This window comes from Ambystoma mexicanum, chromosome 13 (assembly GCF_040938575.1).
Source record: "Ambystoma mexicanum isolate Mex_15411 chromosome 13, UKY_AmexF1_1, whole genome shotgun sequence".
Taxonomy (NCBI): Eukaryota; Metazoa; Chordata; class Amphibia; order Caudata; family Ambystomatidae; genus Ambystoma; species Ambystoma mexicanum.
This window is the reverse complement of record NC_090938.1, coordinates 754,155,002-754,180,963: the sequence shown is the minus strand read 5'-3', so window position 1 is coordinate 754,180,963 and position 25,962 is coordinate 754,155,002.

Genomic DNA, 25,962 nt, shown 5'->3' with positions numbered 1-25,962 from the left:
CTGACGGTGAGTCGCGCACGCTATTTTTCCCACTGCGGGTGCCCCTGTGTATCGCATACCCGTTTTCGAGGTCATAGTAGCCTGCGTGTCCCACGCGTACGCGTTTTTTGTGTTACTGGGTGCCACCGCATACTGCGGGAGGTTAATTCCACGCACGTAGGCTGCAGGGGTTGCGTGCACAGTTTTACCACAGTTTTGGGGTGCCTGAGCGTTGTGTGACCCGTCACTACATCACCGGGGTCACATACAGCCTTGCAGGTGCAGGGGTGCTGTTAACATCTTGTATCCCACCCCCTTAACCCCAATTGCCCAGGACAATTGTGGTGTACACCTCCCATTGGCACTCCTCCATCTGTGCCGGCACTACTCCATCTGTGCCATGGTTGGGAGGCCACCAAAGGTGAGGGGCGCCTCAGCTGGGTGTTCTCCTCATGGCGGGCATGGTCAGGGACGTGGCCGGGGTGACCAGGGAGTAGGGGGACTCCAGGTGGCCACAGAGGGGGAAGAGGCAGGGGTGTGCCACTTGTGCACGATGTTGTGCCATGTGTCGGTGCAGTCAAGCCACCACCCCCTGTGGTTACGGGAGATGCAGCTTCTGCATCTGGCACTGGCGCCCGTGTGACCCGGCAGTCCGTTTCATCGACTGCCACGGGCCCAAGGGTAGTGGTAGCTGCAGGTGCAGCTGTGGACACCACCACCCAGGCTCAGGGTCTGCCAGCGCAGGCTGCTTTGGCACTTGAGGAGTCCTTGGAAGATTTCCAACAAGGCAGGAGGGAAACCGTAGGTGCACGCAGGGCTGCCCTGACCAAGACACGTGTCCCTGGGGCAGTAATGTCATCTGCTGCCCCGACCAGCCGGGTGTTGGCAAGTGCAGGGGCAGATGCAGTCAACAACACCACGGTTGTGAGTCTGCCAACCAGGACAGTCGCGGTCAATGACCCTGCCACAGCGGATGTTGCTGCGCAGGGTCCATTAGAGGGCACCCAGCTGCCACTGATGCAAGTCAGGCCTTTGGTCATCCCTCCACCTGCCACTCCCTTGGCTCAATCCACCGGTGCCACTGGCCATACTGATCAGGGCGGCATTTGCCAGCCAGGGTTACACCACAATCCAAGAGGAGGAAGGTTACACCTGCAGCACAGGCTGGGACCCCACACACAGCCACGACCTCCTGCATGTTGAGGAAGAAGCCTTTCTGCAACCAGGAACTGAACTTTCTCGTGGACTACGTGCGGGACCACAGCCGTGAAATGCTAGTGGGGCCTAATTGTCAGACTACGGCTGCCCACCGTGATACCCACTGGAAGCAAGTTGCGGAACATGTGAGTGCATTCGGCCATGAGGTGCACACGGCGCAAGAGTGCAAAAAGCGTTTGAATGACCTCAAACGCAGCGCTAAGGCTAAGCGTGCCTCAAATTACAACTTGACTCGGGTGACTGGCAGTGGGCCTGCACCTGAGGAGGAAGACCTCACTCCGCACGAGTCACTCGTTGCAGAGTTCATACCACCAGAATCGGTCGAAGGAGTGGTAGAGATGCTGGACTTTAATGCCCAGTCCAGTGAGTGTTGCTGCGTGTTTGTTGAGGACATGTGTGTTTTACTTGTGTGATGTGTTGTGCATGACTGCCACTACATGTCATGTGTACATGGTTCTGATGTGTAAGTAATGCAATGCTTCACTGATGCATGGCTGCTCTGCAGGATGGTGGACATGTGGAGCGGACGGGGACTGTCCGCATCACCACTATTGCACCCTACTCACATGCTGGTCACCAGGATGCCCCTCCGGTCCATGTTCCAGCTCACTGGCCCTTCTGCATGTAGCCTGGGGTGACCTTCCTCTCAGCCCTGGGACTATGTCATAGCATGACTGACGTGCATGTGTCCTCTGCCTGCATGCATGTACTCCACGTAGGCATGCTCCCTTGCCCCTCCACCCCCCCTCTGCACCCCAATTTCAACTTTGCACTGGTCTTCTTCAATTTTGCCATTGAGTACTTGCCTGTTCATGCGTCCTGTGTACATGCTAACTTCCACCAGCCAATCTGCCAGACATATGCTGTGGGGTACATCCTTTGTACTTGATGCAGGGTGTCAAACTTGGACTGTGCAGAGGTCAGATGCCCCGCAGGGACATGATTGCCAATTCATGCTCCATGTGGATTCCATGCATGCCCCTATGTGTCCTTGACTGGATGATCATTGTAGTACGTGTCCAGGGTGACCTACATTGCATGGCATTTCATCAGCCTTCCCATGGCCACTGTGGCTCAGTCTTGCGTCGCACACATGTTTAGGGTGTGACAGTCTGTGTGGGTCACAGGCCTCAGCCTGTTTCATGGCCAATGACTCTGTTCAACTGGTGTAGTGTCTTCTTCACACGTGGGTGTACTCCTGAGGTTTTATCATGTGTCCTGCTTACTGTCCCATCATCATCTGCTGTGTTGTCACTTGACTCACATGACGCAATTGATGCTAGTCAACACTGTCTGTCAATACACAGGTCTATGGTCATCCTTTTGATGACATGCAAGGCATCCCTGCATTTGCACTTGGGGGGAGGGGTGGTTTGCTTGTAGCCATGCTACCCATTGCATGCACATTGCACGTGATGGCTGAAGTTGACCTTGCACTGCCTTCACATTTTCTGATACACATCATCAAGTACTTGTACATGTGGATAGTGAGTAACGTACAAATGTGCTGCACTGCATTGACCCACTTCAGAGCGATATAACACCCTTCTACATGCCTAATCACAGAAGCAATGTCAAGTTGACCCAGCATGCATGGCAGGTTCTCTTTTGTGTGTGACATGTCTGCTTCATGTGTTTGGTGTCTGTGTGATGTCTATGTGTGTGTGTGTTGTGTGCTTCTAACATGTGTAGTGACCTTTTTTCTCTCTACTTTTCAGATAATGACGCAATGGAGCCAGAGGAGGTTGTTGTCATGCTTGGCACAGGGTTGTTATCACTACAGCAACCCGGCACAAGTGGGGGTAGTGGGGTGGTAGGCCAAAAAAACCCACATGTGCTACATTCCATCTTGTCTTTGGCTGGCAATGAGTCCAGCCCTGATGACCACTCTGACGTCCATGTCGAGTTGGATGTGCATCAGGTCCAAATGTCAGGGGTGAGTGATTCTGATGTGGGCACTCCTCTGTCCGTGACACCTGCACTGAGGAGTCAGACAGTCTTGGAACCTCCACCTGTGGTGGATCGGGATGCAGGGTCACCCTCCACACCAGTCACTGATGTGCCTGGGCCATCACGTCGGCGGGGGAATGTAGTTGTGCAGCCGCGGGCGGTGCCAACACAACGAGGACACCCGGTCCTTGGGTCCCACAGGTGTCAAGCCCAGCAATGCGGTTGCGGCACGCAACCGCTGTATACTGAGAGGGAGCAAGACATGACTGCCAATTCTGAACGTCAGGGGGCAGCAATGGAGAACATTGCTGTGAGCATGGAGCATGTGGCCCAATCTGTGCTCCCCCCTGCTAGGCAGGCTTCTCCAGCAGAAGGCGGCACGGTCCACAGCCCGCTCGCTCAGGATGGGCATGGCGGCCTCAGACAGGTCACGCCAGGCTGAAATGTCTCTGCGTGAAGCAATTTCTGCTCACGCAGAGGCACACATGGAGGCCCTGAGGGAGGAGTATGCTTCTCTCAGATCCACTCTGGGTGTACTTCTGATGTCCACGAGGGAGCGGTCAGAGGAGAGGTTTGCGCAGCTTGAGCGTACCATCTCGGCTGAGCTACATGCTTGCCGGGAGGTGCATAAGTTGTCCAGCCAGGCCTTGCAGGAGGAACTCTGTGTTACACGTGTTACCTTGCAAGAGGAAGCACGCATATCACGTGAGGTTCTGCATGCAGACCTACGTGTCATCGCCGCACAGAACCAGGCTCACCCATCTGGCAGACTTGCTGCCGACGAGGGGCAAGCTGCGACTAGGGATGGTCCGGCTCCTGTGACACGTCCTCCTATCCAGGATGAGCCAGACTCAGACGACGATGTATCTCCCACATAGGTCGGCTGTGCAGGCGTCAAGCCCATTGAAGTTTTTTTTTTCCTCAACATCATCGCATGTGGGTGTTGAGCAGCACCCTGTACCTCCCCCCTCCTGGGTGCCTCCCCCCCCAGATTGTATATGGCCATTTTTGATTTTTCTTTTAGTTTAGTTAGTTAAGTTTCTATTTGATAGTTAGTTTAATTAGGTAATGTAGGTTTTTGATAGTTAGTGTAATTAGTTAAGATAGTTTAAAAATGCTTGTCTGTTGTGCTTTCATGTGACGGTGTGGTGCTTTGTGGCTTTTGAAAGCATGCACTGTCTGTTCCAGCTGGTCCCTTCAAGCTTGTCTCGTGTATGTGTTTGCAGCTTGGGGTCCTGACTCACATATGCCACTCCTGCTTCCCTTATCCATGGGATCGCAAGGATGGTTCGGTGTAACAGCCTTTTACACAAGGGCTTTGGACTGTCATATCTGTGGCATGTCTGCTGCTGTACTACTTGTGTTGACACCCCTAGTGAGGATGATAGGGGTGATTTTGACCGCAGTTCTTCATATGCTAGATGGGTGGTTTCATGATTCATGTGTGCATTAATTGCTATACATTGTGTAGTGTGTTTCTTATCTTTGCTGTACATGTGCTTCATGCAATTCATGCTGTAGACAGTGGCTGACACACTTTGACTGGGAAAGTTGCACTGATGGAGTGATTTCAGATGTACGTCTCTGACATGGTCCACTCATGACATGCCTGAGGAGACACACACAGGGACATTTCATGCATTAATCATGTGTTTTCTGCCCTTTCTGCAGGGGGATGAGCCTCCAGACCACCTTTCCCAGCAGACATAGCCCATTGGATGTCTGGAAGCTGGCCACGTTCGGTGGTGCAGACATGTACATGTGTGCGCAGGCAGAGCCACAGGGATTGCGCTCATACATCATACAGAAGCTGACGTGTTTCAAGGAACTCCAAGAAAGGTGAGCAGCACAAGGGGGCCACACCGCAGCCAACTCTCCACCAGGACAGTTGCACATGCATGCTAAGTAGCACCACTGACGGTGACCTTGGACAGATATTGGTGTTGAAGCGCACAGTACAGCTAAAATGCGTTGGTGGGGTAATGGGTAGTTGATGGGAAAGTTGTCAGGGGCACATGCAGGGGCAGTGGCACATATCCTCCGGTCCAACATGGTCCATTGAGGCAGTTGTATTAGCCATGTAGCGTTCCAAGACAGGGAAAGAAGCAGCTCACAGGGACAGACAGCGAGGGACAGACTCGTGTGCAGTGCATTTCATTTACAGGTTTGAATTGCCACATGCACTACCTACTTTATTTAGGTTATGCTGGAACACGACTTGTACTGAAGTCGTACCTTGCTAAATGCATCTGGATGCTTACCCAGGGTACAATGGATGTTGTGTGAATCTTGACACATTGGTCTTACATTTGCCACGCACCCACCGGCGCTTTACTTACTGCATTGACTGTGTATGTACCATCACAGGGGGAATCTTACGTATGGGTACGAAGCACCACACCAGATAGTTTGTAGAGTATCTCGTTACTTTGGGGCATGCATGGTGGTGTGTGTGTGTGTTATGGGCACACACAGATTAGTGACTCTGGCTCTCTTTGCAGCATTGAACTGCTCATGTTACTGGACCTGACAGTGCGCAGGCAGGAGGCCAGCACTCACCGCAGAGATAAGTTTCTCTTTGACTTCAATTTGAGTAATTTGGTACTATGTGCATGATGTACATGTTTGGTCTGATTGTGTATGTGTTAATGTGATTATTATGTTTTTGTACATTCCCTACTTTCCCTTGTCAATCCTACTCCCCTCCCCTGCCCCTCATTCTGGTTATCCAGTATACCAGTGCCTGTCCCGACTGCATATCCCTGACCCTCTTTCCCCACCAGGGTCTCAGAGGCCTGTGTGAGTTTGACCTTGCAGGCACCCAGACCACGGTGGGGGTGGTTGGTTCGTGCCACTCCTGCGCCTGTACACGGGAGCTGTGACAGTACACATCAGTTCGTGGTGCATCATTCGATATTATGTTCCACACATGGTACACATCCTGTTGTGACATTGTTTTACTGTGCTACCTTGGTTGTTCCATCATTGTGCTAGTACTTGGGCTTTGTGACGTACTGCTACTTCAAGTCATCTACTGGGGGCTCTTCTGGTTTGTTTTGCTGCCTTCAGGCTTTTTGCTTGGCTTATGTGTTGGCCTGCTTTGAGTTCTCTTTGATTTGTTGTTTTTGCAAGTCAAGGTGGCCTCTGAGGGTGCTGGACACTTTTTACACGCAAGGTGGAAGATGGAGACAAAGGGGAAGGGTGATCCTGTGGCCAGGTGAACTTCAAGGATGAAGGCTACACACCCCATGCACAGTTGTTCAGTGGGTCATGGTGATATGTGAGGGAGGGGGGGTATTTTGTTGTTTGACAGTTGCCTTGCCCCACAGTGTGATGGGCACCCTGACACTGTAATTGTGGTATCCTATGTACATGATGTATTCTGCTGATCAATGGCTGTTCATGTGCTGTGTTTACCTTTCAGGTGTGAGGGTATAGTTGTGGTTTGACATGCTTGGGTGTACACATGGGCAATGTTCACATCTGATGAGGACATTGATGGTCAGTTGATTGCACATGCATGTATTGAGTGCATATCCCTACTGACACACACACTCGCACTATGATCCACAACATGTACAACCACCCTTCCATGTCCACATGTGCACACAGTTAGCCTTCTGGGGATCACTCTGTCCCTGCAGCACATGATCTATGACCATTTGTGGATCCAGTACATGCGTGATTTGTTTTTTTATTTAGTTTGTCATTTTCATGTGATGCTCAGGGTGTGCATCACACACAATGACTGGTCACTATGCTGTGTGCTGAGCAGTGTGTTGCAGGAGATGGACACAGCACACGTATTATGCAGTGTTTATTTTGCTGTGCACAATGTGCATGTGAACAGGCATTCATTGTTATGTTCAAGCTACAACTGTTGTTATGCATTTGGGTATGACTTGCTTTGTGTGGGAGGTTGTTGGTCAGTCATTACATCTGATTCCATGTCAGGCATCATTGTCTGATGCCACTTTGCATTTTTCACATGTCAATGTGTACATTATTGTTATTGTGTTGGTGTTTTGCTATTGCTTGCCATGTCATGTTGTGCTTTTGGTGGCTTTGTGTGACATACCAGTGATTGTCATGGCCTGTTTTACAAGTCTGTGTGATACACACCTTGCATGTGTACCTTTTGGTCACACAGGATTGGTTAGGTTTAAGTAGCTAGGGATGCACACAATGTGGCACTTCCATGGCAACATTCTCAGGGTGGTAAGGTTGTGACAATTGACTGTCTCTTTGTCATCATCGATTGTCACCTGGTATGTGCCAGGCTTGTGTGCACTCTGCAGGGGTGGGAGTTTAGGTGACAAATTTGGCCACAAGCTGGGTCCGGGCTGCCTCGCCACTTGCCCTATCCCCTCCCATGGGCAGCGCCTGTGCCTGTGGTTGGGGATGTGGGTGCACCACCATGTCCACCGGTACGCCCTGCCGTGTTGCAACATTGTGGAGGACACATGCTGCCACAATGATCCTGCACACTACTGGGGGTGCATAGAGTAGCTGCCCGCCAGAGCGGTCAAGGGAGCGGAAGCGTGACTTGAGCACTCCGAATGTGCACTCCACTATGGGCCTGGTTGCAATATGGGCAACGTTGTATCTTACCTGGGGTGGTGTGGTGGGGCTCCGGATTTGCGTCATCATGTGGTTGCTCAGAGGGTAGGCACTGTCCCCTGGAGAGGTGATAATTGTTGTGATTATTGGGGGTTTGTGTATTTGTCTGTGTGTGACATGCATGCATGTGCACGGGCATTTGTACTCACCTAGGAGCCATGTGTCGCCATGCTGCCCAGCTTCCAGGGCCCGGCTCAGGGCGGACATTCTGTATATGAAACTGTCATGGGTGGAGCCAGGGTAGTTTGCATAGACAGAGGTGATGATTCCCTTGGCATATCACCTGCACGTTGATGGAATGCCAGTGCTTGCGGTTTCAGTAGATGTGCTCAGTGGCCCTAGGTGGACGTAGGGCCACATGGGTGCAATCTATGGCACCGAGCACTTTGGGGAAGTGTGCCACCCTGTAAAAGTCCTGGACAACGGTCTGCCTTTCTGCGGGTGTTCTGGGCATGTATATGTGCCTGCGGACTGAGCGGCGCGCAGTCATGATTGCCAACACCTGGTGTAGGCAGCGTGACTGCGTGGCCTGTGAGATACCCCCCCCCCCCCCACTATGGCAGTAGTCCGCTGAAATGACCCAGGGGCCCAAAAATGCAGGACATTGAACAAAGTAAATCCTGAAGACTTTTTGTGGAACTTTCTTGAACTTGGGGAAGGGAAGCTGTAGACAAGCTGGGAGCTGGAAGGAGCTTAGAACTTTGTGTTGATCACAATTTCTTTGATTATTGACATCCCCACACACTGTTTAGTTTTAGTTGTGAGGGCAAGTGTAGGTTATGGATGCAGACAGTCTTTTAGGTTGGACTCTTTGACTCAGACTGTCTTTAGTTTTGTTCAGGTAGGGAAATCCCGCCTTAGTATAGGGCAAGTTAGGCCTTCAACCATCCTGACATTTAAGTTAATAAATATTGTTTGTTTGAACTAAAGTCTGTTGTCTGTGTTTTACTTCATGATGCCTTCACAACATGGACACTGAAGAAATACTCAGCACCTCAGGTTCTATGTATAAAATCATAAATAAATAAGCAGCCATAAAAGTCAGCGACCACGGCGCTCAAACAATCTGCTAAACTTTGAATGTACCTGTATATTGCCTTTTACAAATATAGCCCTTCTTGCACAATCATTTTATAAAAACCTTGTAATATCAATTTCCGCTCTGGGACTGATGTCTATGGCAATGGAAAGCCTTGCTCTCATGCAATGTTAACAGGGTTTTGTCTGTTTTTCTTGTGACAGGGTGAGCAGCAGGACCATATGTAATACGCAACCCTCAGCATTAAACAAGGAAAGAGGAAGCCAAGGCCACGCAACAAACCGGAAGAGGTTGTGTACTCAAAGATACGAACCAAGGCCGAGCCGGGGAATTCCAGCAGCCCCTCAGAGTATCCATACTCTATTGTGTACACCAGATTTAGCATTGTTGGCAATGCGGAAGCAGCCCGCCGTCCTCATGAGAAACTGGCAAATTAAGTGTATGCCAAGATACAGGGGTGTAACAAAACCTAAATTTCGGGGGAGGGGGTGAACTGGTGATGGGAGGGGCCACTTAAGAAACTGTTTGGGGCAAACGTAGAGGTTCCACCCCCTTTGCTCACTAGCAATGGTGGTCTGGAGTGGGGCCCAAGTAAGCGCCAGTGAGAACAACCAATTGATTGGATTTAAATATAACACACACTTTGGTTCAACAGTGAAGCTGGGATTCTAACCCATGCTATAGTTTAGGCACTTGAACATATAGCTGCCAAGCACCACTTGGCACAAATATTTAAATTTTAAGGGCTAAAATAATGCCTTATAGAGTGGAGCTCTCACGTTTCCTGTGGCTATGCCTGAGAACGCCACCCTGACCCGGTTTTGCCTGGAATTCTTAGTTTTCCCTAATTTCAAATGGTAAAGAAAAAATGACAAGTCCCAGAATCCAAAGCGATAAGGAGGACTGGAAGCCCTCCTAATGCATGGTCACAGGAACATTCAGAGCTCTGATAGTTTAATGACAAAATACAACTTAAAATATGTAAATCCTTAGAGAAACAAGCTATGCCTACAGAATAAAGCTGTAGCTTAACTTTCCACATCCTAAAAGGAAAACTACAAGTCCCAGAGCATGAAATAATACAAGCCAGAAAAAATCTATTCTTTTTAAACCGCTGTAGTAATGTTACTGGGATACAGAGTGCATGTGCCGGTAACTTACAGCATGCCGGTATGCATCCATATAAAGCACCCCCTTTTTGCATGACAGACTTATTGGCTTCCCTTTAAGAAAGAGAAGCTTTATTTTAGATGGAAACCTTGTTGCTAAGCTACTGAACCATTAGAGGGGTCTTTCAGAGCATCAGTGACACATGTGCAAACATGTGTAAAAGAAAGGTGTGCAGGTGCTGAGAGAGAAAGGAGTCATTGCAGGTCATTAAAAAGCCACAGGCAGCCCAGTCCAGGACGCGGCCTGTGGCGTGCAGGTGCTGAGAGAGAAAGGAGTCATTGCAGGTCATTACAAGCCCGCAGGCAGCCCAGTCCAGGACGCTGCCTGTGGCGTGCAGGTGCTGAGAGAGAAAGGAGTAATTGCAGATCATCAAAAGGCAGCAGGCAGCCCAGTCCAGGACGCTGTCTGTGGTGTGCACTTGCAGAGAGAGAATGGAGTCATTACAGGTCATTAAAAGGCCACAGGCAGCCCAGTCCAGGAGGAAGCCCAGTCCAGGATGCTGCCTGTGGCGTGCACGTGCTGAGAGAGAAAGGAGTAATTGCAGGTCATTAAAAAGCCACAGGCAGCCCTGTCCAGGACGCTGCCTGTGTCATGGAGGTGCTGAGAGAGGAAGGAGTCATTGCAGGTCATTACAAGGCCGCAGGCAGCCCAGTCCAGGAGGCAGCCCAGTCCGGGATGCTGCCTGTGCCGTGCAGGTGATGAGAGAGAAAGGAGTCATTGCAGGTCATTACAAGGCTGCAGGCAGCCCAGTCCAGTACGCTGCCTGTGGCCTTGCATTATTATTAGAAAATGTATAGAGCGTGAACTTAGGCCCGAGGGCATCAACGCGCTAAGAGTGGCGGCAGTCCAGAAACAATCAATACTTCATACTCTGAATTGAGGAGGAAGAAGCTGCATTTACAGCAGATACGTTTTCAACGCTCTTCTAAAAGGGAGATATTCAGCAAGTGTTCTCAAAGATAAAGGGGCGAGCCTTCCACAGGCTGGGGGTCAGGACTGAAAAAGAGAGCCTGCCACAGGCTGGGGGCCAGGACTGAAAAAGAGAGCCTTCCACAGGCTGGGGGCTAGGACTGAAAAAGAGAGCCTTCCACAGGCTGGGGTCCAGGACTGAAAAAGAGAGCCTGCTACAGGCTGGGGGCCCAATTAGCTGAATGGCGTTGCGAGCCTGCCAAGATGCCACTAGAGCTTGGTTGTAGTAGAACCGCGCAGCATCTGCTATGTTCTTAGTTCTCTGGAAACTAAGTGAACTTAGTCCTGCGCTTAGGCTCAGGAAGGTATTAACGTTGCAGAGCACTGCGTTTGGTCCAGGAGTGGCCATGCCAGAATATGTCTTGCTTCCAAACGGTGCATGATTCAGCATTGTGCAGCTTTAAAAAGTGGAGAAAACCAGGGTGTGACTAAAAAAACCTTTGCCGTAAAATCATACTCTTACCAGATTAAAGTATCACGCATGTCCTCAAGCTGATGCCAGTTCGTTCGGGTTTCTAGCAATTTGAAAGTTTCTTACATTTTTTAGCTGAAAGCATTAAAATGTTTCCCACCTTTGACTCTGTGGCACCCTTCACAAGTACACCCAGGGCTGGCCATTGGGACAGATTTCTCTGGATCTGGGATCCAGCAAAAACTGTCTCCCAAATCTATTAGCACCCTCAAGCAGATCCCCCAGTAAACAGTTTCCATTTCCAACTCTGAATGAGCCTGTACCTACATATTGGCTGTCTCTGTAGATGAGGCCAGTCCTGAGACTTAGGCCTAAAGCTGCTGCACTCCTTATGCTGTCTACAATGTCTAAGGGCTCCATGTAGAGCGTGATGCCAATGGAAACCCTACACATCTCTGCAGCTGATTATGAGTTGGGATTGCATGGGATATTAAGGCATAGGGTACACGGAAAGTGTGGGATTGTGTCAACGACCCATATTTACCCCATAAAGTATGTTCCATGTACCCCATACAGTAAATACCCCTTGTGAACTCATAATTAAGTAGTATTTAAATGCAGGTGCTTTTTGCCTCATTATGAGTTTGGAGTTACTGCCAAATGGTATTACTGTTATCGCCACTTGGTCCTGTGGGTTTACCATGGGATTACAAGGGGTGGTAGGCAGTGTAAATCCCCATTTTATGGAGTTTAAAGAACTCTTTTTTGGATTTTGGCAGTATTACCACCAGCGGAATGACCAGATGGTAATACTGCCAATTTGTGGAGGTTAAATGGAGGATCTGCCGCCTGGAGAAAATGTATAGTTTGGTGGTGCAGGAAAATGGAGGTAACGGATTTATCTCCACTTTTTACCCACACCGCCAAACTCGTAATGAGGCCCTGTTAACTTTACCACCATTCTCTTAGTGAGGACTTTGGCGTTGTTATTGTCCTGATGAATGTCGGCCACGCAGTCTGTGGACTGAAACGGTTCACCTGTATGTCTCCCATAGCTTTGTGGAAGATCTCATGCTGTAAAGCTTAATACAAATTCTTCTGGTGTCTTGGCTGTCTGCATTGCCTGGGGCTGGGGGAGGAAGGGGGGTAGTTGATCTTGTGAAATTACCAGACTGCGCTTACTTCCTAATGCTGTTTACTTACAATGACCATTGAATTTGAAGGCAAATAAGTTTAGCAATGTAATTATACTTAAGCACCCCACTATTTGCTATATGGGCATACATTCAACATTATAAATGCTTAATCTTTTGCAATAAAATGTTCTTAACAGTCTCTCAAAGCATTTCTAAGAATTGCTGGACTTCGTACACTTACCAGATAGTTAGTTCCCCAAAATCATGCTATCATTATCTTGGCACTCAAAGTGATTGATTCACTGCAGGGGAGGGCAAGGATTATCACAAAGGCGGAATGTAAAAGAAATGCAGTCAACCGGGCCCCAGATAGTTTCAGTTGGGGTGCCTGATATCATAGAATAATCATTTGGGGTCGTGGGTGAAGATGGCCAACCGGGTGGGGCTGTAAAAAGGAGAGAGAACTCTAGTTTTTTTTTTGGATTTTGTGTTCTCTTCTGTGGAAACAGATTTGATTTCAGGTTAGAGATAAATGCAGTGAGGGCTTTGCCCCACCCCCCTACTTTTAAGAATTCCACTTTATTTGACGGCCTAGCAGCTCAGCAGGAACCGAAATGAAGAGATTATCTTTAAAAGGAGTTTAAAAGGTCTGATCCACAGGTCAAAAAGAACAGTTCCGGGAACTCGGAAAATGGCTGTAAAAAGGTTAAGCTCCAGCCGTCAAAAAGAACAGTTCTGGGAACTCTGAAAGTGGCTGTAAAAAGGTTAAGCTCCAGTCGTCAAAAAGAACAGTTCCGGGAACTCTGAAAATGGCGAAGAATAAAAGTAGTGGAACTTAGCCCCCATCCGTCCCTGCTCACTTTGACCTCTGCAGATAGGCAGGGCCTTTGGCAAATCTTTTGGGCTCTTCGGCAGTGGGAATTGCTACCCTCCTGGATGATAATCCTAATTAGTCATTTTTTCTTTCTGCACTGGCAGGTGTCCATTTTGATTTTAAAAACAGCTCCATTTTGAATGAAAGTTGCAAGCCTTCTATCCTGCCATGTGCTGTTTTCTAGGCTGACTGCTAGTGGATAGGGCATAGCGAGAGACTTCTAGAGAGGCTTAAGGTCTGTGCACACACATTGAGACAGCAGACTCCTGTACGCCCTGACAAGCTGGTTACAGGCTGAGATGCCGAAAGGGACAGACAGTGAAAGGGCAGGACACTGAGGCCGCTCCTTTTTACTCTGGTCTCTGCAACCAGTCATCCGGTTTAGCCGGACGCATCTCTGGCAGGTAAGGAAGGCAATTTTGTGGGTGCTCTGTTACTTCTGAGAAGCAAGAGTGGGGACATGTGCTGCTGTTCTAGTGCAGGCTTAAGCCACATCATTTTTAGGTTGTTCCATGCAAGAGCTGAGCCCCCCAGATCTGCTCCTACCTCTTGGGTAGTTTGGAACAACACTTTAGTCCTCCAATAGAACATGTTGTAAACTAAGCGATGTGTAATAAACACTACCCACTTAAAAAGTGGTAATGTTTAGCTCCTAACAGAATGACAGAAAAAGCACCTGTCTCTTGTTAGAGTCCTGCTATATATGGAGTGGTTACTCACCACTCTAGCAAATACTTGTTGGAGCTGTGGCCAGTACAGAGTCCCCTTCCATAGGGGCACAGTTGGTTTCCAAAAGGCAAATTGGGACCTTTCTTCAACTAGATGAAACAATGGGCTTCATTAAAAGTTTGAGGGTGCCGGAACAAAGTGGCTGTAATTCGGTTACCGCCACCTTTCCCACTAGTGGTAATTCCACCCATTTTTGGAGGAAAAGTGGAGGATCGCCCTACAGTTTCATGCTGGACGTTGATCCTCCACTTTGCCTCCAAAAGTCGGTGGTATTACTACTTGCTTATTCTGCCGGTGTTAATTCTGCAAAAAATCCCCTATGGAGTCCATAAAATGGGGATTTACATTGCCTACCACCACTTGTAATCCCGTGGTAAAACCATGGGACCAAGTGGCGTTAACGGTAATCTTGGTAAGCAGTATTCCAGCGGTAATACCACCACACTCGTAATGAGATCCCATTATATCCTGTCTTTGATCAATTTACCAATTTATATAAAGTAATAGTTGGGGATGAAGGATAGCCCAGGGGTAACACGTTTGTCTTGGAAGCAAGACAATGCAGCACAGGTTTGAATCCTGATTCTGCACTTAGAAACCACACATTGTTATACCGCGCGTTATACATGAACAATTATAATCAGCATTTACAGCTGGATGTTTGGAATGATTTCACAGACTTGTTTTTTGCACTGGCTCTTTTAGTTTGGAAGGATTGGGTTAATGTACTCCTGCAAGCGTCCAGCCTCAACCTAAGAGGATTCCTGCCTCTCACACCACCATGACCATTCCTATAAAGGCCCAAGCAGGACTCAGGAAACTCCAAGAAGCCTGAAGTGGGGCTTCTCCTCCCAGGGAAGCCGTGGTTGAAATACCACCCACAGTCAAATGTGCCCACATTTCCTTCCAGCATTCCGATGTATAGGACCAGGCCGTTGGGGGTCTATCGGCGTATTTAATTTTTATTTTATGGTTTAAAGCGCGGACCTAGTTCGAGAGCAGTGGAGTGCTGTACAGAGTGTGGGTACCCGGCATTTGGACTGGCATCTTTTAACAGTAGGGCAGTAATGTGAGGTCTGTGTGTTGGTATTTGCATCCATTGGAATTAGTCGTTGTTGAGGTGTTGTTGATAGAGCCATGTTTTGAGAGATTTGGAAAATTGGAGAATTTTGGGGGCATTCCGAGCCGACACGGGGATCGATTTTCAGAGGGTGGGTGTAGGACAAGAGAAGGCTTGGTTGCGGCTCTTCTCTTTGCGGATGAGTTGCGATTCAAGCCGCTTGGTCTATTTGCTGCACGAAGAGCCACCAGATATGTAGAGCTTAGCTGGCAGTCAGGAACGCTGGCGTGCTACTCGTGACTGCTTTGCAGCTGATACATGCAGTCTTGGACAGTGTCCTGGCTTCGAGTGGAAGCCAGTGTATTTCACGTAGGATGTGGGTAATTCGGCCACATTTCTGTGCTCCCGGAAGAAGACGTGCTGCAGCGTGGTGGACTGATTTTAGTGGAGCCAAGCAAGCAGCTGGGAGCCCTGTCAGGAGAGCATTTCTACCATTGATGTGCGAGAAGTCCTGCAGCGGGATGAAGAGTTTGATTTTTAGAAGAGTAGACATTCTGACCCCAGCAATATTTGGGCCTTCTTTGTGTTTTTGAAAGGACAGATTGCTGTCAATGGTGATACCTAAGGATTTTGCTTAGTCTGAGAGTTGTGGATCAAATCCTTCTAGGTGCATATCACTGAGCCATTGTTGGACAAGTTGTTTTTGAGCAGGTGGACCGATGAGGACTAGTTTAGTCTTGGATGGGTTAGTTTGAGGCAGGCAGTCAACATCCAGGACTGGATGGTGGCTAGGTAATCTCGGAGGTGAATGATGTCCTGCGCGCTATGTACTCTCATGTACAACTGAGTATCATCCGCGTACTGGTGGATGGCAATATTGGGATCTTTAAGGGGAGTGCCCAAAGGCTCCATGTAAAGGTTAAGTGGCTTAGGTAGAGCCTTTCCAACCCTTGCAGCCAACCTTTGGAACAACCTACCAGACCACCTTAGACTGGAAACCAACTACTCGCGTTTTCGCAAACAGGTAAAAACCCATATCTTCAAATAAACGGCCATCACAGCATATACCTCAGTTAGCTTAATTCTATGTGACTGTCCCGTCTGCTCTGTCTAATCACTATCTGTTCCGTCCGTTCTCGTGTCCTTGTTTCTGTGCCCCGATGCTCGCGAGCTACCGGCGCAATATAAATATTAATAAATAAATAAATAAATAAATAAATAAATAAGGTGAGAGGATGGAGCCTTGGGTTACTCTGCAGGAGACCCGCAGTCGGTTAGAGTGCAACAAGTTCATCTGGACAGTCTGGTGTCTGCTGAGAGGTAGGAGATAAACCGATTCAGGACAGTGGCAGCGAATCATATCCTGTCAGCAAGGGGGGAGAGGAGGATGCGGTGGTCAGCAATGTCAAATGCAGCTGAGAGGTCAAGGAGGACGAGGAGGCATGAGTCACCCTTGTGCATGATTTGGAGGGCATCATCCTGCACCTCGGTGGTGGCTGTCTCGATGCTACACTTAGGGCGGAACCCTGAGTGACAGTCATTTAGGAGGTGGAGTTGTTGCTTCTGGTGAGTAGTTGTACAGCAACTACCTTTTCCAAGATTTTGCCAATAAATGGGAGGCTTGTAATGGGCCTGTAGTTGGACAGGTCGTCTGGATCTAGGGTTGGTTTTTTCAAAAGAGGTCGTATGAGACCAGTCTTGAGGGTGTCCGGGAATGATCCTTCTACGAGGGAGGCATTGATGATGCTGAGGAGCGCATCGAGCGCCAAGCCCGTCAATTGCTTAATGATGAAGGCAGGAATTATAGTAAGAAGTAGGTTCAAGGGAGGCAATCATTTTTAGGAGATCCGGTGAAAAAGAAAGGGCTTTGCCCACTATGTTTTCATGGGCATGGCTTCAACATGCCAATGCTCAAAAACCTGACCACTGCTGAGCCAAAGACAGTATGTGTGTCCTTAAGCACTTTTCCCAGAAGCACAGCCTAGAGTTTGGTCAAGTAATACAAATTCTTGTGGTAACCAGGACAGAAATCTGAAGCCAAAAATAACAAGGTTGTTTTGCTCATTTTCAGGGAGCTTTTGCATACTTGGCAAATTCGGATTTCTGACACACAAACCTTCCCAAATGGTGTTAGGGTGCTAGGGAAGTTAGTAGAAGGACCTTGCCCTCTGTGTTTTCTTGGGCATGGCTTCAGCATGCATGGGCTCACCATGACACTGATAGACTCAGAATTCTGACTGCTTCCGAGCCAAAGCTAGGTGTGTCCTTAAGCTCTTTGCTCAAGCCTAGGGCCTGGTCAAGTATACATTCCTTGTGGTATAAACTACATAAAGTGCAGGCGGGATTCATAATTGGGATGCTGGTGGAAGGGACATTTTCGGCACATGTCAGACATTTGTCAGGGACTGCAGACCCGCCAACTCTCATTGGCACCTGGAAACACTATTTTGTTGTAAAGGCGCCTAACACATGCTACATAAATAAATAAATAAATACATTAATCAGCCCAAACTGTTGGCTAGGGGGCAATGCTTGTTAGATGATGTTATGCTAGTGTTAGAGATGTCTTTATGACCATACATAGTGGGTGGTGTAGTATAAAGAGCCATATTCTAGGAGCCGTGGTTGGCTTTGGAGCGGTTCACCTCACTGCACGAGCAGTTGACTCTCCGGTGGTCACCGCGCACGACCATATTGAGAATCCAGATGACACAGGCGGCTTCACATGGACTATTACTGGTTGACGATGGCTCATCAGAGCTGGAGGCACTTTGATGCATTCTGGCAGCATGAGAAGGTTACGCTGCTCAGAAGGGTGACGCCTGCATTCTAGAACAAATACCGCTCTAAAGGCCGCTCTGCGAGTCCTGCGCAGTGGTCGAAGTGGGCAGGAGCGGTTGGGAATTAAGTTGTACTGGTCCTATTCGTTTATTTTGAAAAGAACCCTTCCGGGACGGTTTCTTTTTAAAACAAAAGTATAGGAGGAAGTTGAAACTTCAGTGCACTGCACTGAGTGTTCCCTTAAACAGCAGGCGCATGTGTTTGGGGGTTTGGATTGTGGGAGGGGGCGTGTTGTTGGGGTTCGTGAGGAGCAGGGGTAGGCCAGCAGGAAACATAGTTCCACTACCTCTTTGCGTACACTTCGACCACTGCTATTGCGGCAACCTCAAAATGTGCAGTATTTCTGAATATATGTTTTACTGCGCTGCACTATTTTGGGCTGAGAAACTCAGTTTCAAAATATCTGCCTGCTTTAATGTAGAGGTAGTTACTGCCACGCATCAGCCGGCGCAGTATTACGCATACACAACCACTGCCTGCAGTAATACCACAGTTCCCCACTGAAGTCCAGTCGGATTCCAAAATGGGGATTAACTGGAGGGTCTGCATGACCATATATTATGCGGCCCCTTCTCAAAACTGCACGTTTACGGCATGCCGTGGCTGCATTTGAATTTGGCAGTACGTGAAGTGGGAGAACCATTACAACTAATCAATGCATGCCCTGCCAAGGACCTGTGCATGTATGACCCATATGTTACATCTCCCAACTCACAGGACTAGGCCCTGCAGGACAATGCAGTAGCATGTCAGCAACACATATTGCTCAAGCAAGTAACTGATTCACAATGAGAGGAGATACCACAATGCACAGGGAACACATACCTACTAAGCCAATAGCAACGTTCACCACTGCACAATGATAATGTAACACTGCCAAACAGTGATGGCATGTAAGCAGCAAACCATGTATGTAATTTCATAACAGCAGGAACTCAGAAAACATTAAACATGCAAGACAACAACCAAACGCCCATCAGGGCACATGCATGACAGCAGTGCACAGGTCCACCACAGACAACAAAGACATAGCAAATCACATTACGGCGATGAATGTAACAACTGGTGGGTGTGAAATGTGTGCACAGGGTATCTCAAAGTAACAATGCATAAGTACCCCCCTAGTATATGAAACAATGTGCCATAACTGCATCAAAAGTGTCCAGCGACATGCCCTGAAAAATGCCACACATCCTCATTTCACTGTTACTGACACCTGTGACCTTTGCCCTTGCGTGTGACTCTGGATAACCCCAGCTTCCATGGCTGGTGACACTGGTGTGCAACCCACGTACACCACAGGAGGTGGCCTGTAAGGTGGCACACGCCAGGGCCAGGCTGTGCATCGAGCGGACCTTTGACCTACAGCAGGGACGCCTCTGGTTTATCCACGCGATTGGAGGGGCCCTGCTGTACAGGCCAGATAAGGGTGGGAAAATCTTCATTGTATGTGCCATGCAGAACATGTGTATCAGGCGACATGTCCCCTATCACTGATGACGACATGCCTCACAATGATGCACCTACTGCAGATGAAGTGTTGCCATGCAGTGAGTGTGAGCAAGACATAGACGGCCGTCTGGTGCAGCAAGAACTCATAGATCATTGTTTTTAGACATATTACTTTTCACCTGCTTCACTCATTTGTACATAGGCACGTATTAAATAGTTCACTCTCACTCAAAAAGCATTGTCCTTGCATGTGTTCAGTTTACATGTGATTTATTTAGAATTATGCAAAACACCCCTGGCCTCCCACCTCTCTCAAACCCCAACACCCACCCTGCCCACCTCCCTCAAACCCCACCACCCATGCCCTCCCATCTCCCTGAAACCTCAATACCCATGCCCTCCCACCTCCTTCAAACTTCAACACCCATGCCCTCCCACCCCCTTGTGCCCCATGAAATAGTCCAATCATGGATGGTCTGAGTCCCTTTTGTTTGTTTGTTTATTTAATATAGCGCAAGACCAAAACCCTCAGGTAGCTGGGTGCGAACATTACAAGAATACTTAAGAAACTTAGTTACAGAGCAATGCAAGGATACTTATAAAGCTTGGTTACAGGAGTAGGTGGTTACATACAATAAGTAATAAACAGTTGAAACAGAGGACGCATAGATGCGACCATAGGTTGGCAGTGACCAAAAATAGTCCCAAATGACATTCCGAGATACAGGCAAAGGATACCAGAATATACATTAGACTTTGGCAAGACATAGTAATCATGAAGGGCATTAAAAGTAGGCAAGGCGAAGGGTCATAGGGGAAGAGAAGCGGTCAGGTTAAGTATCATTAGTTCGTAGCCAGGTGAGGACTTTCGATCTGAATCTAGAGTAGGGTTGGTCAGTTCTGAGATCTAGGGGGAGTCTATTCCAAGATTGGGCAGCTATAACTGGAAAGCTAGAGCCGCCGGCTGTGGCCCTTTTCTATCTGGGAACCACTCAAGTATAGGCATTGCGCATTCGTGTAGGTCGGTCAGAGGTTCTCTCGGTAACTCTATCTACCAGATAGGGAGGCACTATGTTATTGAGACATTTGGAGGAAAGAGAGAGGGTTTTACGGGCAATCCTATCCTGGCCCTGGATGTGCTGGAGGGTCAGGGGCACTGTGCTGTGCAGGGATTCTGCAAGTGTGGATATGCCCTCGGTGAACTCCCTCACTCCCTGGCCCACAACAGTAATGGCAGCACTTGCCATTGACCATTGCCTCGCTGCCGGTCCAAGCGACATGACCCCTGGACAAAGTCACAAATTGCCTGCAGACGCTGTGACTGCATTTCTGCAATGTTCTGAATCCACGCTTGGTGCTCTTCTGTTGTGTCCAGACTCCTCCAGATGGCATCAAGGGAAGGCCGTGGAACACGCTCAGGGTAGTGGACAGGCATGGGGCAGATGCAGGGGGGCCTCAACCCCCTAGCACCTGCATCTACTGGCCCAAGGTGGTCATCATCGCGCCCTGTGTCTGTGTCATGCTGCTGATGGTCCACCCGCCACCCTTAGATGTCACTCCCCCTGGTTATAGGTCAAAGGATCGAAAAAAAAGGGTCGATTGACAAAAGGGTCGAGTCAATTCGACCGAAAAAAAGGATCGAATGTTTTATTTTTTATTTTTTTGGGGGACCCCCACAAACCCCTGTTTTTGGGGTAAAAAAACACTTTTAAAGGTACACTAGAGCAAAAAAAGATATATATATATATTTTAATTTTTTTTTGATCCTTTGGTTTTCCGTCGAATGCACTCAACCCTTTTGCATTCGACCCTTTTGCTTTCGACCCTTTAACTGGACACCACTCCCCCTTCCACTCCACACTGAGAGTCTCCTCCTCTCTACTACTCTACTCTCCTCCTTCCACTACTCTGCTCCTCCTTCCACTACTACTCTCCCCCTATGACTACTACCCGCATCCTCCCACTTCTACTTTCCTCCTCCCACTATTGTGCTCCTCCTCCCACTACTACCCTCCCCTTCATCCACCAACTACTCATACCCGCTCCTCTCATGCCATATCATTCAATCCTGTCACCCCTGGCGCTACTTTTTCCTGCACACTTGCCACAGTAAACATGGTGTGAGGCAAAGGTGTACTACAACTTGCAGGCAGGCCTCTGCATCATATTGTGTCAGGCCTCGCCCTCTTGGCAAGGCCAGAGTAATGGCCTTGACACAACACAATCTAAAAACTCTGAGGAAGTCCAGGAATAAACATAGAAAGGAGAAATGGTTTACCTGCCATTTCCTGAGCAGAAGGAAGCGGATGGTGAAGCAATTGTGTTGCAGAACTGGGATGTGATCTTTAGGCCACGTATCTACATCCACTTGAGAAAGTTATGTTATGTTTAGTTTCTTGGCATTTCTATAGGGCTTCCTGCCACTTCTAATGGCTCTGTAGACGTAGTGCAAGGCGTTGGTCATTGATTCATTAGTAAAATGAGAAGAGAGGGAAAACACTGGGCACATGTTACCTTTTTGGTTTCTTTTGAGATTCATCAGATGCACGTGGACTGGCCTAGAGACTGGCCTAAGAGAGTGGCCTATCAGCTGAACACCCATGCCAAGCGATGTGGCAAAGCACAGCACAGCTGAGCTGTGGAATGCTGTGATGCCCCAGACTGCCAGGCAGGAAGAGCCCCTCCTGAGAAGTACACAGTGATGAAGCTGCTGGCTCAAATCCCGATGCTGCCAGAGCCTGCCTTGCAGAAACCACCTGCTTGTTATCATACTTGCATTATACATGCAGTTTTAAGGGTGGAGAATAGATTTAGTTATTCCATTCTACGTAAGGATGAGCCGGGCCTGGGAGGGGCAGAGCAGAATCCAGCCCTCCTATGCACTGGTGTGTGTTTGCATTACAGCCAATTTCTCTCTACTTCTGATCTCCTGTGTATGATTTGTGTCCAAGTGCCGAGTGTCTGCTGCGTATGAGGTATCATGTGGGAACTGGATGAGCACTGGTATCGCGGGGAGCAGGACAAGCATGTAACAGCGTCCACCCGTCTGGCGGTAGGTATTACAGCCAGATCACGGGTTGGGTGCTCAACGTTACTCTCCATTTCCCGTTGGGTCCATTGGGGAATGTTCAGTGCAATTACTGCACAATAATACCGCCGGCGGTAATTGCACCGAAAATGGCCATTTCCCCAACGTGTTTACCCCCAGCTCGAGATTGGGCAGAATGGTAAATGCAGTGGTAATCCTTTTACTGCTGCATTTAATGGCTACCGCCCAACTCGTGATGAGGCCCAACAAGGTGGAAATCTTTCCAGGTGGTGCAACCACCTGCACTCCAGGTCTGGAGGGGGCTCAATGACACGCTGCACAGTGACAATCAGCTGTCAAGAACAGGACAACGACACCTCAATTTGAATCTCTTATAATCCAGACACTTGCTGATTTCTCTTCGCCTCCATAACCAGGCCACTGGAAAAACTAGTTCGCTGCAAAATGGGTCAATGGCTGTAGGTAAAGGAGTTTCCGTCCATCCGCCGTTGACAATGGGAATGGCTACTGTTCCAGTTATGTGAAGGCTGTAGGGAGAGGATGGCTGATGGACAGCAAGGTTTAAAAGGGCCTTGGATCAAAGCGTGTGGGGAGGAGATTAGCGGGAGAGAGAGAGAATTGACCCCATGGCGGGTGGGGGATGTATAGACGCCGGAAGAGAGAAAGCATTTGACGGGAGAGCGGCTGTGCATGGGAGAGCCAGCCAGCTTGCCAGCAGTGCACAGAGGGGAGAGAGCAAAGTTGGAGGTTGAGGAGGGTGTGGATGTCTTAGACCTGTACTTGCTCAAGAGCAGCAAAAGAATAGAGAGGGGGTTAAAAACCAACCCGCCAAATTGCAGTGCCGTAATTAGCGCCTTCCCCATTCCCATAGAGCCCTATGGGGCAGAAATGGGAATGGGGAAGGGCAATGGCGGAAGGGGGATTTACCGCCCCACCAACCTTGGAATGGGGCGGTAAATCCCCTTTCTGCCAAGGCGGTGCCGGTAATTTACCGGCATGGTCCAGGGTGCTAATAGCACCCTGGACCACCGCCTTCCGTGTAATGAGGCCCACAGTCCCTTAAGTGGTTGGGAGGCCCGGAGGCAGTGCAGGGGCAACTGCTCGTGCAGGAGCCTGGTCAGAGGGTGGCCAGGTAAGCAGGGTGCGCAGCAGACAGGGACATCAGCAGGGGAGTGGGAGAGAGAAAGCGGAAGCAAAGAGGAAGGTCTTGAGGTGCTTCCGGAACCAGAGGTGGTTCTGCTCAAGTTTGAGAGAGGCAGGGGGGCTGTTCCAGAGCGAGGCCCCTTGTGGTGGGAGGCAGGATGAACACTGTTACTAGGAACACACACTTTCTACACTGATCTTTCCACACTCCTCTCTACTTCATGCATACAAAGTAGTGTCCGAAATGTACAAAAGTACATAGAGATTGGAGTTCTGCACAATATGCAAAGAAGTGTCACACATACACTATAGAACGTCGCACTTATGGAAAGGCAGAGGAATGGCAAGTGCTGTTGTGGAAAATGTATTTTTCCTTCTTTTTGCCAATGGATGCCTCTCCCACTCCTGCAGGAACTGCTTTTGGTGCTGGCAGCCCTCTCCTACATTTCAATGGGCGAGTGGGACCGCGCACAAAGGGCCAACACCAAAGTCATTGAATTCAGGCCAACAGTGTTTTTGCTGAGCTATAAATCCCTCTTTGGCATCACGGTGTGAGAGCAAGCAGGCTGGGGGTTGCAGAGGTAATTGCCAGGGGTATCAAGGGGATGTGTAGGCGTAGCAGCCGCTACCCCTAACTACAGCTCACCTGCGCCCATGCGGTGGGGCTAAGTTAAAAAAGGTCACTGCTCTGCATCATACGGAAAAGAACATCTTAAAAGGCTCAACCTCAGTAGAGAAACTGGCTGGTCCTCTCTCTGAGGCTGCCTGACCATAGAACAGGAAGGGCGCATAACTCTTCCTCTCTCACCGTGGTCACACACCCTGCATCACTGTCTAATAGGGGACAAGGTTCGAAGGCTTGCACTCAGCTCACAATAGTCCCTCTAGCACCCACTCCCTAAATATACCAGCAATCAGTTCCCCACTCTCCCCATACACGCAAGGCCATGCCCTGTGCCCGGAGACTAGCGCGCAACCGCGCGACCGGCCTGGCGCGGGGACCCTGGATGAAGCTCCTGCTGGCGCATGTCCTTAGCTGCTTGCTGCTCTCAGGTGGGTGTTTATGTTGTTGTTTTCGAGAACATCTGGCATGTCTTTCAGCAGCCACTTCCGGTCCTTTTCATACGCTACAGCTCGACAATCAAACAAGTGCATTAAAATGCGGATAATCAACTATGAACATTAAGTCAATCAACAGAAGTGAACCACCTCAAATCCCCGTCAAAGAACTTCATGGCTTTGTGTCTAAACCCGGATGACTGTCCTTAAAGATCCCTGTCGCCGCTCTTCTCCATAAAGCTCTTTTCTTTCCGCAATCATTGCTATTTCTTACGCATTTGCTTTTTGCTCTCTTTCTTATTGTTATGCTTCATGGTATTTTTATATGTAATACTATCAGGCATTACTGATCAGCAGTGGCCCGCAATTTATGGGGGAACATCTTTAGTAATTGCTGGAGCTGCACATCCTGCCTGGCTGAAGGCCAAGGAACTGCTCGACTCACTAACTTAACTCTGCCTCAGCGTGTCCACATTACTTCATCATCCGATCGTTTTTATGCTGAACTATGCCATGGAGTTCAGGGAATGTTATGTTATCTTTCTTTTCTGAAGAAATGTTGTTAACCTTTGCATAAGAGTGGTATTTGGTATGTATATAGTGTAAAAGGTTGACAAGCCAAATGCACTTAAATTAAAAAGGAAAACACATATTATTCGTATGGACTGGTTTTGCTTTTCCTTCCCCTTTTTTTCTTTGCCTCTAGTTCTCTCCCCCACCTTTATTTATGTACATATCTCTTTTTCTCTACCCCTTTGTACTCATGTTCTCTCTCTTTTCTAATCACTGTTTTACTTTGTTTCACGTTTGTCACTATCGCCTCATGTTTCTAGCTCTCGGATCATGGTGTTATGTCTTTCTAACTCTTTGTTTCATTCTGAATCTTTTTCTCCTCCTGCGCCCCCCCCCGCCCTATCTCTTAAGCTCAATGTGTTTCTTATTGACACAAGAGATCAGACACTATGCACAAGAGAGCCCCCACACTCTTTGTCGAGAGGGAGTCTCCTGAGAAGTCAGGCTTGCCCAGAATCCTGCTGAATCATGCTAAATGTGTCTTTTAACTTGTCTGTAAATTCTCTTTATGCTTTTATGTAGTGCGAAAGGTTAATTTACCATATGCACTTAAATAAAATAAAAAATAAACGCACCATACTGACCTCCTGCACACTTTCTTCAGCTCTTTTTTGCTTGGGTGTTTGCACACTCTTGTGCCAGAGGCATCAGTGCGAACACACAGGTATTCATCTATATAGGGTACTCGT